Source organism: Emydura macquarii, unplaced genomic scaffold, assembly GCF_026122565.2.
Source record: "Emydura macquarii macquarii isolate MOO-44397 ecotype Brisbane River unplaced genomic scaffold, CSIRO-AGI_Emac_v2 contig_1253, whole genome shotgun sequence".
In the NCBI taxonomy this organism is placed as follows: Eukaryota; Metazoa; Chordata; order Testudines; family Chelidae; genus Emydura; species Emydura macquarii.
The window spans coordinates 12,306,260-12,319,630 of NW_027131390.1; the positions used below are offsets into that span (position 1 = coordinate 12,306,260).

General features: G+C 41.6%; 1 long non-coding RNA gene across 1 annotated transcript; it reads left to right on the top strand.

Annotated features, from left to right (window-relative positions):
* Nucleotides 1–1,050: 1,050 nt before the first annotated feature.
* LOC137153907 (uncharacterized) lies at nt 1,051–13,096 on the top strand. Its single transcript, XR_010919941.1, has 2 exons — nt 1,051–1,155; nt 12,539–13,096. It is a non-coding gene; the product is annotated as an uncharacterized lncRNA (long non-coding RNA).
* The last annotated feature ends 275 nt before the right edge of the window (nt 13,097–13,371 follow it).

Below are 13,371 nucleotides of genomic sequence, written 5' to 3' on the forward strand. Positions count from 1 at the left end.
AGCACCCACATAGAGGGTTAATGTGCTTTAACTTGTGAATACTGACTTCACACCTTTAGCTAATTTGCCTTAGCTTTTCTGAGTGTCCCTTGTAGACAAGTCCTTAGAAACAACATCAGCTTCTTTGAACTCTAATTTTTAATTGTTTAATGAGAGCAAATCCTCTTGATTCCAAATATCAACATTATTTAAAAAAAATCCTCTTCTTTATAGCTGAAAAAACAATTTTTTAAAGCAAAAGCTAACGCTAGCTAGCTTTTTTTGTGGGCCTCATCAACATGCTCTTTTTGGCTTCCAGGCTGACTCAGAGTTAGTAGGTCTATGAAGAGTGCTAAGTTATTGCTTACGATGCTGAATCACAAATGACAAGATTGTTTGGCACAAGGAGAGGGCTAACGTAGACAGCTAGAAATTGTTGGCATTGAACAGAGCAGTCACATTCATTTCAGATTCATTCAAAACTCAGGGAAAAATCAATGTTGGCCAAAGGGAAAGAACAAAGTCAATAGGGAAAGACATTTGCTTTTCAAGCTACCATGAGAGTATTCAAACATGATGAGTATAAAACAAACTGAAATAAAATTAAAAGCCATAAAAAAAAGTCTTGACGGTGTCCTTCTAAATCTTGAAATTGCTGAACCACACAAACAGATTATAATGTTTTTGCAATAATGGAGAAATGATTGATGACATGGATTTGCAGTGACTTTTGATATAGAACATGTAGAACTGGCAAATGCATTGACACGCTTGCTGACACACACATTGTGAAAAAGATAAAGAAAAAGAAAATTCTATGGGCTATTTCATCAGAATGAGAGGGAGTGAGGCCTATGTAGGCAAAGAGAAACTGGCCCATCAAGGGAAGAAATGCTAGAGGCAAGCAGAGAAAGAGGCCTATGCAAAGTTGGTAGACAGAGATCTATGAAAGAAAATTATAATAGTATGCCACGGTCAAAGGAGCCCATGCTGGGACATATTTTCTGTCTAAGTTGCTGTGGGTGACTAATTTTACAAATATTTTTGTTTTGTAGTGGCCTGGGTTTGTGAGGTGCGTTGGAGGCTGGAGAGGTTTTCTCACCACACTCAGAGCTTCAAGGAGCCTGCCATCACTTTTCTCACATAGGGCTTGTCTACACAAACAATTAGATGAAGGTAAGCTGGGTTATGACTCTATCTCATGGTCTAAATACCACAGTCTCTGTGTTCGTCCCTGCTGATGTGCATTAACAGTTCATTAATGTGCTTTGAGTTGGAGTGCCTTGAGCTAGTCCTCTCTGAAACAGGACTAACACTTAGGGCTGGTCTACACTACAGACTTCTGTCAAACAAAGTCAGCTTTTTGCACCAAAACAGTGGTGTAAAAACTACAATCCCCCTCCCCACCGACCCAATTGCCATGGTTTTGCGACAAAATATAACTACCTTGATGAGAAGCACAGAGCTTTTTGCACCAAACTTTTAGTGACAAAGCATCAGTGTAGACACCGTGCTTGGTTATGCCTCATTAAATGGCCTCCGGAAGTGTCCCACAATGCCCATCCTAACCTCTTTGGCCATCAGTTTGAACTCTGCTGCCCCACCGCCATCTGCTCCTCCCCCTTAAAGTCCCAGGAATTTTTGAAATTCCACTTCCTGGTTGATCGGCGGGGAGAGCTCTCATTGCATCTTCCTAGCTGACCATAGCAGCTCCACACACCAAACGCTTTCCAGCTTGGAGCACACCGGACCTTCTGTATCTGAGCAGCATTTGGGGAGAGGAGGCTGTGCAGTTCCAGTTCTGTTCTAGCTGAAGAAACTTTGATACCTACAGACAGATTTCTTGTGGCATGAAGGAGAAGGGCCATGAATGGGACACGCTGCAGTGTCAAGAGAGAATCAAGGAGCTATGGCAGGGGTAACACAAGGCTAGGGAGTCAAACCATCACTCTGGTGTCGAGCCAAAGACCTGCTGTTTCTATAAGGAGCTGGAAGCCATCCTCGGCGGTGACCCTACCTCCACTGCCAAGAGACCCGTGGATCCCTCTGCAGGCCTGGAGACAGCGGACACTGGATTCAACCCTGATGAAGAAGTCATGGATGAGGAGGTCCCAGTCCTGGCATGCAGGATGCAGGAGAGGGGAGATCTGTTAAAAGTTAAGATCCATTCCTTGAGATTGAGATGGCAGCTGAACAGGAAACGGGGGCTATTGAAAAATGCCGCGAAATGCACTTGGAAGCCCATGGAATGGGACAGAAATCACTGCATCATAGGATGTTGAGCCCACACCCATCCTCTCTGCCTTCAGACAAGTCCTAGCGGCACAAGGTGGCGAGCTGCACAGTGTGATAGCTGCCCTCAGTGCACTACTCTCACTGTCAATGCTAGAACACCAACAGTGCTTCGGTGATACGAGTGCTGTGTGAACAGGCACAAGCGTTGTACTTTTAGTGCTTTTTGATCATCTCTGTAACTTGCATTTACAGCACTCTAGAGTATACAATGCACATCAGCAGGGTGCACATGGACAGTTAGACTGTGGCAAACTAGGGTGGGGCAGATTCACACTCCGGATTGCTGCAGTCCAATTGTTTGTGAAGACAAGCCCTTAGCCTCTCTGTTCTCAAGACCTCACCTCCTTGCAGATGAGGAGAAAAGGTTGAAGCTCCCTTCAGAGACTTTTCAGACTGTGTCCGAATTGGCCACAGGAGGCTGCTACAGAGTGAGGCATTCTTCCTTCCAAAGGGTCTGAGCATGCTACTTCTTCAATATTACCGGCACCTCCTGGCTCAGACTTGAAGTGCCTAACCCCAGCTAGCTTCACTTCTCAGTTGGTTTTTCCCATGGTTAGGGCACGAGCCTGGGACTGGGGAGACCCTGGTTCAAGTCTTTGCTCTGCCATAGACTTTCTGCATTTCCTTGGGCGTGTCACTTAGCCTCTCTGTGACTTAATTCTCTGTAAGGTAACTTCCAAGACTGTAATATACTTAGGCTTGGTTTATGCTTGAAAGTGATATTTTCATAGCTATGTTGGTGAGGGGTGTGAAAAAACCACACCCCGGACCAATGTGGTTATGGCTTTTGTAAGGTGTTTGAATTAGGGTACAGCCACGCTAGAGACACTGTCCCAGCATAGTGATGCTGCCATATCCCTGCTGGCTTAGCCCCCAAGTGTAGACGCAGCCTATGCTGACAGAAGGAGCTTTTCTGTTGGTGTAGGAACAGTACCTTCCCAAATGAGGTTAGCCATGTTGATGGAAGCCCTCTTCCATTTGACATAACTGCATCTACACTGGCGGTTAAGTTGGCATAGCTACATCGGCCAGAGGTGTGGTTTTCTTCACAACCTTGACTGATGTAGCTATGCTGAGATAACTTTTCAGTGCAGACCAAGTCTTAGTACTGCAGATATTGTGCACTATCCAATATCAATAAAGCACACATTAAATGGATTAAGGACAGGTTAATTGATAGATCTCAAAAAGTAGTTGTCAAAGGGGAATCCTTGTCGAATGAGTTTTTGGTGGTGTTCCACAGGGGTCAGCACTAGGCCCAATGCTATTAAATATTTTCATTGGTGATTTAAAAGTAATTATAAAACCACTGCAGATTAAATTTGCAGATGACCCAAAGATTGGCAGAGTGGTAAATAATGATGAGGGCAGGAAAGCTGTATAGTGTTGGCTGCATTGCCTGGTAACGTGGGCCCATTCAAACAAAGTGTGTTTTTAATGCAACCATCTGCAAAAGTTACGGATCTAGGAAAAAGGAATGGAGGCCATACCTACAGAACAAGGGACTGTATCTTGGAAAGCAACTGAACTCTGAGCTCCCAGACTGATACCGTGGCTAATGCGACCCTTGGATGTATAAACAGGAGTAATGAGTAAGAGTAGGAGGTAACTCTTACCTCTACATATGGCATTATTGAGACAGATTCTGGAATATTGTGTACAGTTCTGGTGGTCACATTTTAAAAAATTATGTTGAAAATTGGAGAGGGTGCAGAAAATAGTCACAACCATTCATATGGGGAAAATGCCTTACAGCAAGAGGACAGAGCTGGATCTATTTAGCTTATCAAAAAAAAAGATAGAGAAAGATTATGGTGTATAAGTACCTTCACAGGGACAAAATACCAAATACTAAAGGGCTCTTTACTATAGTGGGGAAAGGCAGAACAATAACCAATGGCTGGAAGCTGAAGCCTGGCAAATTCATTCTGGAAATAAGGTACAAATTTTTATCGGCAGGGGTGATTAACCACTAGAACAAATTACCAGTGGAAGTGGTGGATTCTCCATCTCTTGACTGGATGCCTTTCCAGAAGATATACTTGAGCCAAACACGAGTTATACTTTAATCAAATGCAAATCATTGGGCTCAATATAGGGGTAAATGGGTGAAATTTAAGGGCCTGTGGTACAGTGGACGTCAGATTAGATGGTCTAATGGTCCTTTTGGCCTTAAACTTTATGAAAGTATGGGGAGACAAAAATGGCAGTGCCCTATGGTCTGTAGAGGGGCTGTATACTTGCCTGTAGACTGGAGGTATAAATTCCCTCCCCCAACCCAAGTCCCACAAAGTTCTCTGCACCTTACATGCCTGATTCTACACTCTATTACATTGGTGCAAACCCAGTGTATCTTCACTGAACTCAGCTAGCACAAGCTGGTGTATTGGAGGACTGGAATGGAATTTCAGGCCTCAGGCGTGTTTGCAAAGCATTATGCGTGTGTACATTGCTGCATGGATACTAACAGTTGTATAAAGTATGAAGAAATGTGTGACCCGTCCCATGCCCAGGGCAGCCACCTGATAATGCCAAGGTCAGGGCATGCTGTAAAAAAAGAGCAGATTCTCCCAACACTGATGGGTGACACTGAAGTCAGGCTCTCCAACCAGCCACAAACTGCGCTTCTGAATCCCCACAGAAGCCAGTATACAAATACACACAGCCCCCTTTCCTGCATTTCAGCTTCTGGCTCCCAAATCAGTACTGGGTCCAGTAAAGAGACCAGTTATTTAAACTCTATGATCTTTACTAAAAAGGTTCCCTATGACCCAAAGGGTCAGCCACAGTACCAGTTCAATATAAGTTTGGATCTTACCTAAAATACCACGCTGCCAGACAATCCTTTAGTAACTAAAACTAAAGGTTTATTGTAAAAAGAAAGAAATAAACCATAAGAGAAATGTTAAAGGATTAGAGCAATCAGATACATACAAATGATTAAAAGTCTATATACATCAGGTTTCTAGAAGAATTGAGGAGTTTGCAGGCTTGTACAGTTCCTCTGGTATACATCCAGTACCTGGATGGGTCTTAGTTCTTCAGTTCAGTTGCAAATGAATTGACCCAGAGGTAGGTATGTGTCTGTAGCTGAACAGGAACAAAGACAAAATGGATTCTGTGGCTTGGCCTTATATACCCTCTGGCCCTGGCCATGCAGTCTTGTGGAATATTACAAGAACTAAAATGGAGTCCAGAGTCACATGGGCCAATTCTGGTAACTCTTCAGGTATGCCTTTAGTTTCTTCCTGGGTCCCTTGCATCCGTGAGTGTCTTAATGGGCCATTAAGCAGGCTATTGTCCTGCCACCATCCTATCTGGGGTGTTGCCCAGGTAGCACAATTTGAAATACAGATATCTATAACTTCCATTTCACATATTACACATGAACATAAGTATTATCATCTGACTTAGCATATTATAACCTTTCTAACAGTACCGGACATGGCATATCTCACATGAATTATTATGATTTTGACATATTGATGTTAAATGCCCCCTCCTCCTCTCCCCCAATCTAACCAGCATGACAGAATGAGCTTATTCCCCTTCTGAAAGCACCTGTTGGGTGCAGATCAACAGGTTTTAGGACATCACATTTGATGGCAGGAATTCATGCTGAAAATGTGGATGTCAGAAATAAGATCCTCAGATGGTGTAAACTGGCTATAGTGAAAGTTGGTCAGTTTACCAACTGGGGATCAAGCCTATTGTGCCTCCGGTGCCAACTGCTCACATGGAAATACTAGATGAAATAAAACCTTGCATCCCGCCTTTATTCCACATACTGTGATTCACAAACTGTGGTGGATAGTCAATGAAATAAGGGAATTAGGTAAATCCAGAGGATCAGTGAGAAGCATGTGGCTAAAGTGCAAATAGAAAAACCATGCGTCTTTGCCATTTTATACTATTCTAATGCTGATCGTCAAGAGACCTTTAACACAGCCACAGGGATTAAAATAGCTTTTCATAATTTTAATCAACTTCATTTCTAAGGAATGGCCTAGTCATGAAAAAGCCTGTGCAAAGGAAGGGAACGGCTCAGTCAGTTTTGTCATCCTTTAATTAGTTTTGATAATGAGGCCTCATTTTAGAGGGGAAAACTTAATTTAATGGCCTTGATATTGAATGACCTTGATGTGGTTAAGACATTTGTCTATATGTATGTGGGAAATGCAAATAATGGAGACAGTTTTGGCCCCCAGCCAACAAGCCTTAATAAGGAACTGAATGCAACTTTAAATTTGCTTGCTTTCCAAGTCAGATTGAAGGATGCCTGAGACGAGTAATAAATTTTTTCCTGACGTTGGGAGGTTGAATCTGCTGATTAATGCACCTCTCTCTCTTCTCCCCCCAGCCCGCTGCTTGAATTCATTCTTCCTTTGAATTTTCTTTGTGGAGCTAGAGGCTTCCTAGATTTTTTGTTTAGATAAATGCTAAAATATCACTATGGCTCATCAGGGTTTGATAATTAAATCCCAGCATGTAATCTATTTTAACTAGGAGTAGTATTGATGCCACTGTACCAAATTGCTGTAACACATTGCTGCTGCAAACTAGATTAACCTTAAAATGGGGTATGAGTCTTCACAAAAAAAAAAAAAATTTGATTTCTAACTTCATTGAGATGCACATATCGGGGCATAGTTTCATGTTGATACAGTTTTCCTTACATCTTGAATCACTGACGGAATGTTGTGCTTTTTTTCATTAACGGTACAGCAGTGTCTTAAGATTTATTTAATCATTTGCTCAATAGCTTACATCATCTGTTTAGTTCTCAGTCCCAAACTAGAGCTTAAACTTTGTATGTAATTTTTTGTTTTGTTTTAAATGAATGGAAGCCAGGCTGGAACACACAATAGTGGCTACTGAAACACATTTCAATTAATTGCAGGGTAACATCTTTATAGTACTCTACCATATCTCAGATGTGCGTGTCATTTATGAAACTTGAACACAAACTGGTGTTCTACAGCATGATCTAGGGCACTGGGTTGGACTCAGGAAATGTGGGTTAAAATCCCCACCTCAGTGAAGTTCACCTCCCCCTGCCTCAATTTCCCCATCTGTAGAATGGGGCTGATACTGACCTCATTTGAAAGGTGTTTTGAGATCTGCAGATAAAAAGGGCTGTGTAACAGCTAGGTATTATTATTATTTTATTTTATGATTGTCCAAGAAATTTTGATAATTGTGGAAAAGATGTGAATTACTCTAGGAAGATATGATTTATATCCTCAAAATTGGGCAAGAAAATGGGGGGAAAAACCAGAGTTGGAAATATCTAGGGCTCCTCTTAAATATATTTTTCTCTATTCACAGGTCCAGATCCTCAACTGGTGTAAATTGGCGCAACTATATTGAAGTTCATAGGGTCAGTGGAATCAATGGAGCCATGCCAGGTTCCACCAGCTGAGGATCTGGCCCCTTTGTCTCCCCTGTAAAATCAGCAAAGTGAAACAATTCTGGTGCATTTTAACTGACTCAGATTTTTAGTTTTGATGGTTGTGGTGATGGAAGTTAGAGCAGGGGGCTGGGAGTCAGGACTCCTCAATTCTACTCTGGACTGTATTGAGACCTATGACCTTGGGAAAGTCACGTTATCTCTGTGCCTCACTTTACTCATATACAAAATGGGTATAATACCTGTTTGCAAGGGTGTCCTGTGGCTTAATAAATATTTGTGAAGCTCTTTGAAATCCTTGAATGGAAAATGCAAGAAGGGCCTGATCCAAATCAAGAGTCTGTCCATTGATTTCAGTAGGCTTTGGATCAGACTCCCAAAAGATTAAACTATTGGTACATAGCATCCTATAGACATGCAATGATACAGGCTATTGCTCTACTGCCAACAAATGGTGAAGTGCTTTGAGAGACGGTTGACTAAAGATGGCCGAACGGAAGGGTTCTGGCACCTGTGTTGTAAATAGTATGGCACCCTTCCCCCATTGTAAAATGATAAGGCAATAACACTGTGCTGTGGCTGCAGTTTTGGAGAGTAAGGAAGGGCTTGTGGTTAAGGCACAAGTGTGGATGGCTTGGAATCTTTTCCTTGCTCTACCACAGACATCCCATGGTACCTTGGCAATTTCCCCATCAGTAAAATAGGAATAATAATAACATAATAATAATAAATAGGGATAATAATCCCTGTTCGGATTTAGGCCCCAGATCAGCAAGGCTCTTAAGTATGTGTTTAACTGTAAGCACTTGAATAATCTCGCTCACTCCAGTGAGGCCATTCCATCTGTTTACAGTTAGGCATCTGCTTAAGTACCTTGCTGAATTGGGACCTAATTCACTGACATTTTCAGAATGTTTAGAGATCCAAGAAGGAGCTATGGAAGTGCTGACCTGCTGAAATGCTGCATGCTAGAACAGAAAGATGCAGATGCAGACTATGGATACAGTTTAGAAGAAGGTCATTTTAAACTATGCCCAATTTGCATTTGGACCTTCTTCATATCAACTGAAAGTTGGGCCTTGTTACCATGTGCCCCTTGTATACTGGTAGTAAATGAACATTGATTTAACCCTCTGCTGTTATGCATTTGCACATCTTCCGTGTTGATAAAATCAGTGGCAATATGCACAACCTTCCAGTCAGGAAGTTCATACATGCTATCCACCAATAATATTTCACCAGTGAAAAAAGAGTCGGAATAAGATCCTGATTCTTGTTCATTAATCATTTTATAGGTGTTTTTTTTAAAAAAACAAACCACCTGCACTGAAAGAAATGAAATCTGTTTAATGATCCATCAAACTAGAGGGCACGTTACACAATGCATGTCTCTCTTCACTGTATGTATATATATCATTGATACACACTGTTTTTGTGTTTATAAAAATGTCTTTGAACTTGTTCAATAGAGCAACACTAATAAAATATTTTAGTTGGTGCTCTTTTGTGTATGCCATATATTTGCCTGTGCTGCTCATTGTTATGCTGATATTCTAAACATTTTCTGGTTAAAATTAATCCTTTGTGCCCATGAATTATGGTGCTTAAAGATTCGGATTTCAATCCCAGCATATCCACAATGCTAGATTTATGAACTCATAAAACATAAATCACAAGGAAATGCAGTTTGTGTCTGACTGTGTTTTTTCAAACATAATGCATAGATGGAGTATACTGTTCCCAGATGACATCAGTTCTCCAGAACTCTATAAAATTCCTGTTTTGTTTAACTGACTTTATACTCTTTGCTGTGTAAAATTAGCATTTTCTGAAGATGAATAGGAACCATATAGATTACATAAGGCCTTTTAAGGCCCTTGCTTTTCTAGCTACTGCTTTCGGGCTGCAGCATAGGCAGGTGACAGAAACAGTCTTAGAAATGCAAATATATTGAGAAAATCTTCAGCCTTTTATTTTGCTCTTCACTTCACTATTGTGGTGGTTTGCTTAGATTTCTTTTGAGATTCCTACTTACCATTCATAAATAGATTAATATGCTGCAGCCTAGATATTTAAGAATATGGCTTGAACAGTGATAACAATAGCATTGTTTTTATAAAAGTTGCCTCTCGGGGGCAGAGCTTGGCTGCAGATGAGCAAAGCCCCATTTCTTCCTTGCAGTTCATTACTGCCAATTTGTTGGTCTCTTCACAGCTTTCAGCTGTGTGCGAGGAGAAGAATTATTCTTTTTGTCTCTGTATTGCCTGGTGAACTTGGAAATGTCAAAGAGGACAATAAAAATGGAAGGCAAAAAAACCCCAAAAACTTCCCCCCCCATCTTGCAGCTCAGCCTGAACTGCAGTTTTTTTAACCTGACAGGCTACCCATCAATATGAGCATCTCAAAGCCAACTCTGGAATTGCTACTTCCTGCCTCCCTTGGCTAAGGAAAAATTGCCTGTTTAAGTTGTAAGTGCGGCAAGATGTGTGAAATTTGTCAAACCTCATTAAACAGCAAGGTTGAGAGAATACTGATGAAACTGATCATAACGGAAGGTTGTCGATAAGCCAGATAGCTCATTCTGGAAGGATATAGAAAAAAGAAGCTAGAGGAATGTGCCATGCAGCTGGCTAGTATTGCAAAAGCCTGGTGACAATCAACTGCAATGGAGAAGAAAATTTGGAATAGCAAGAGATGAATGACAGCATGCTAGAAACCTGAGCACTTGGAAGTCATGAGAAGGCCTTCATATACATTTTACCAGATATATGTGTGATGAATATAGCCAATCCTTAAAAGAGACATTTGTAAGATTCACTCAAAGCAGTACAATAAAGGACCCATTAATGATGCCACCATAATGCTGTCATCAAACATCTAGAACAAACCTTACTGGTGTAGTCTTGAACATCTTTACTGATGATGACACTCTCTTAATAGTGTGTCTTATTCCCCAACATTTCTTATAACGTTATTTTTTCACCCATTATTTAACCTGCATTATTTAACCTGCGTTCTCTCCACTGAAGCGTCTATTATTTCTCGGTTATGAGTAATTTTTCAACATTGTTTTTCCTTTTTATTAATTTGATGGTACTGCATGTATTACATATGGCTTATTGTTCCTGCAGTGAAGTTCTTCATATGGTTGATAAGGTTTCAGAGTTGCATGTTGTCACAGAGGTCACGGAGGCTACAACTACGGTTAAGGTTGCATATTAGTTTCCATTTCCATTTTCCTGTTTTCAGTCAGTCAGAACATTATGAAATTTCCACCTACTGGGCTACAATTTTCTAGGGTTGGTCTCTGCCCAAGTGTGAATTCCTTTCTCGAAAGTTTGAGAGATGAGCTCTTGCCTTATTTCCAGTCCTGTTGCCCAGCTGCAGGTGAAAGTGTTTGTTAAGCACGTAACGTTTTCCAGATGAAGTGGTGGGAGCCTGGTGGACACACAATGCCATGCAAAGAGCATGTAAAGTTTTTCCTGCTTAACTCCACCTATCTTAAAAGTAAAAGCAGTACAGCTCCTATGTTAGAAGGAGAGGTGCTTAGTCCTGCTGAACTTGTGAAAGTCCATGAGATCCAAGAGTCTGGTGATGTCAGATACCACAGTGAAGGGCATGAAGCATAAACCTGAATGGAATAGAATGTCTAGCCAAATAATTGTACAGTATGAAAATGATTTCAAAATATTTTCTTAACCCCCTCACAACCTGTCCCCACATTCCCCCTCCCTATGAGAATTCTATCAAAGACCTACATTAAAAGAACATGAAGGCTGTATGGTTAAGCATAGAAGAAAACAAAACCTCTCACCGTTGGGAAATCTCAGAGCTAAGGTTAACCATTCAACTATAACTCTGCCCATTGGTGCATATGCAGAATGATACAGATGTTAATTACAGGATCCAATACTGTTTTTCAAATAATAGAATACTGTCTTTTCTACAGTATCTTATATCTGCTCTATATGCCAAGCAGAGCCCCTCTAAGTCATTTATATCAACACTTTGCATGAGATACTACAGATTAAATAAAACAACAAAGATTATTAGCAAAAATGTGTTGACATCTATGCAAGTAAAGTAGATATCTTGTGTTCTCAGCTAAATTAGCTTTGGAGTTTGGCTGCCTCATTTTCTGTATTGTGCCCCGAAACTGCTTGCATGACTCAGCAGAAAGAAAGGTCTCTTCCTCAAGATATAATGTTCATAACAAAATAAGTTTAGCAGATGCAGAAAAGGAAGTAAACATCTCCCCAGCTTGGAGTTCAACTAGTCCTGTATTCCTGGGTGACTGGCCTGGCCTCCATAAGCATCCAATTTATAGTTCTCCTTTTGAGTACCTGAGCAAGGGTGGAGGGAAACTGAGCTCAGATGAACCCCTTTTTTCCTGAGGGCCAGGTAATGCCCTTGAACCTTGCCACACATCTAAGAGAGGTGTTGCAGCTGGTTGAAAAGAACAAGTGTAGTATACGGTTGCAGACTGAATTATTAAATATAAAGTCTTAACTAGAAATAACTCCTGTAAAAAGCCTTTCTATAAAAATATACCATAATAATGATGATTTCTATGACATAACACCCAAAACGTGTTAGTCATTATAAAGGCTTCTTGGAAGTTAGACTTGTAAGGGGGCCAAATTAAAAGTTGTGTGTGTCATTGGAGACTTTGTCTTTCCTGACTTTGAGCACTTAACCAAGCACCCAGTGTCTGCCTTAAAACTTGTAACAGAAAATATTACACCAATCAAAGAAAAACATTAGAGGTTTACTGTAGCATAAGCTACTGCCTTCCCTGACTCTCCCTGGTGTAGTGCAAGGATTCTGTTTATATCCCCTACCCTTATTTCTCAGCAGGCCTTTCTTGACCGCAGGTCTATATGCAGAGCTGCCTGGAGGGACTACATATCCCAGCAACACAGCTCTCCAAGACATCCGGGAGAGGCCATCTGTAAACAGCTAGGAGCCATCCTTGTCCCTTGCTAGTGAATGGAAAAGGGAGTTCTGGCCCACCCTGCTCATGGAACTCCTTTCTTTGGCCCTGAAACTAGAGCCTGGGCTTTAATCAGAGAATACACTCTGTTACCAGGGGTGTCATTTGGGTATGGCATTTGCCCTATTCTGAGTTTTCATAACAGCTGGGAGCAATGTAGCTCGCTTGACTCCTCTTCCTCTCCCCTCACCAGCCCGGACTCAGAGCAATGCAATGACTTTGTTCGTGCCTTCCTCTTCTCCCTTCCCCTCACTAAGCCTCCTCTGTGCTCAGCCAGTAGGAGTGCAGCCTGTGGCAGAGCCAATAGCAAGTCTGGGAGCCTCCCAGCACTTTTCAGTCTTGAAAAAAGCAAACAGGATCAGCTGGTGGAAGCAAGGCAAGGTCTCAGCAGGCTCTGGGCTTAGTCTGAAGAGGTTGCAGGTTTCACCATGATCTGCCCCCAGCATCACAGTGACATGTTAAAAAGGTAGGAGCAAGCTCCTTGTGACACCAATAGGCACAGCACAATAGCAGCAGCCCCCTCCCCTCCTGAGCAGCAGCCCCAGGCACATTCAGGGGATAATTCTCCTCATAGAGGGCCCAGCTTTAGAAGTTTTGGGCCGCAAGAGCAGCACTGAACAATGACCCCCTGGAATCTTTCCTGGCTGTGAAGAAGTAAGTAAATGTGGTCACACCACAAATATTGCTTAAATTA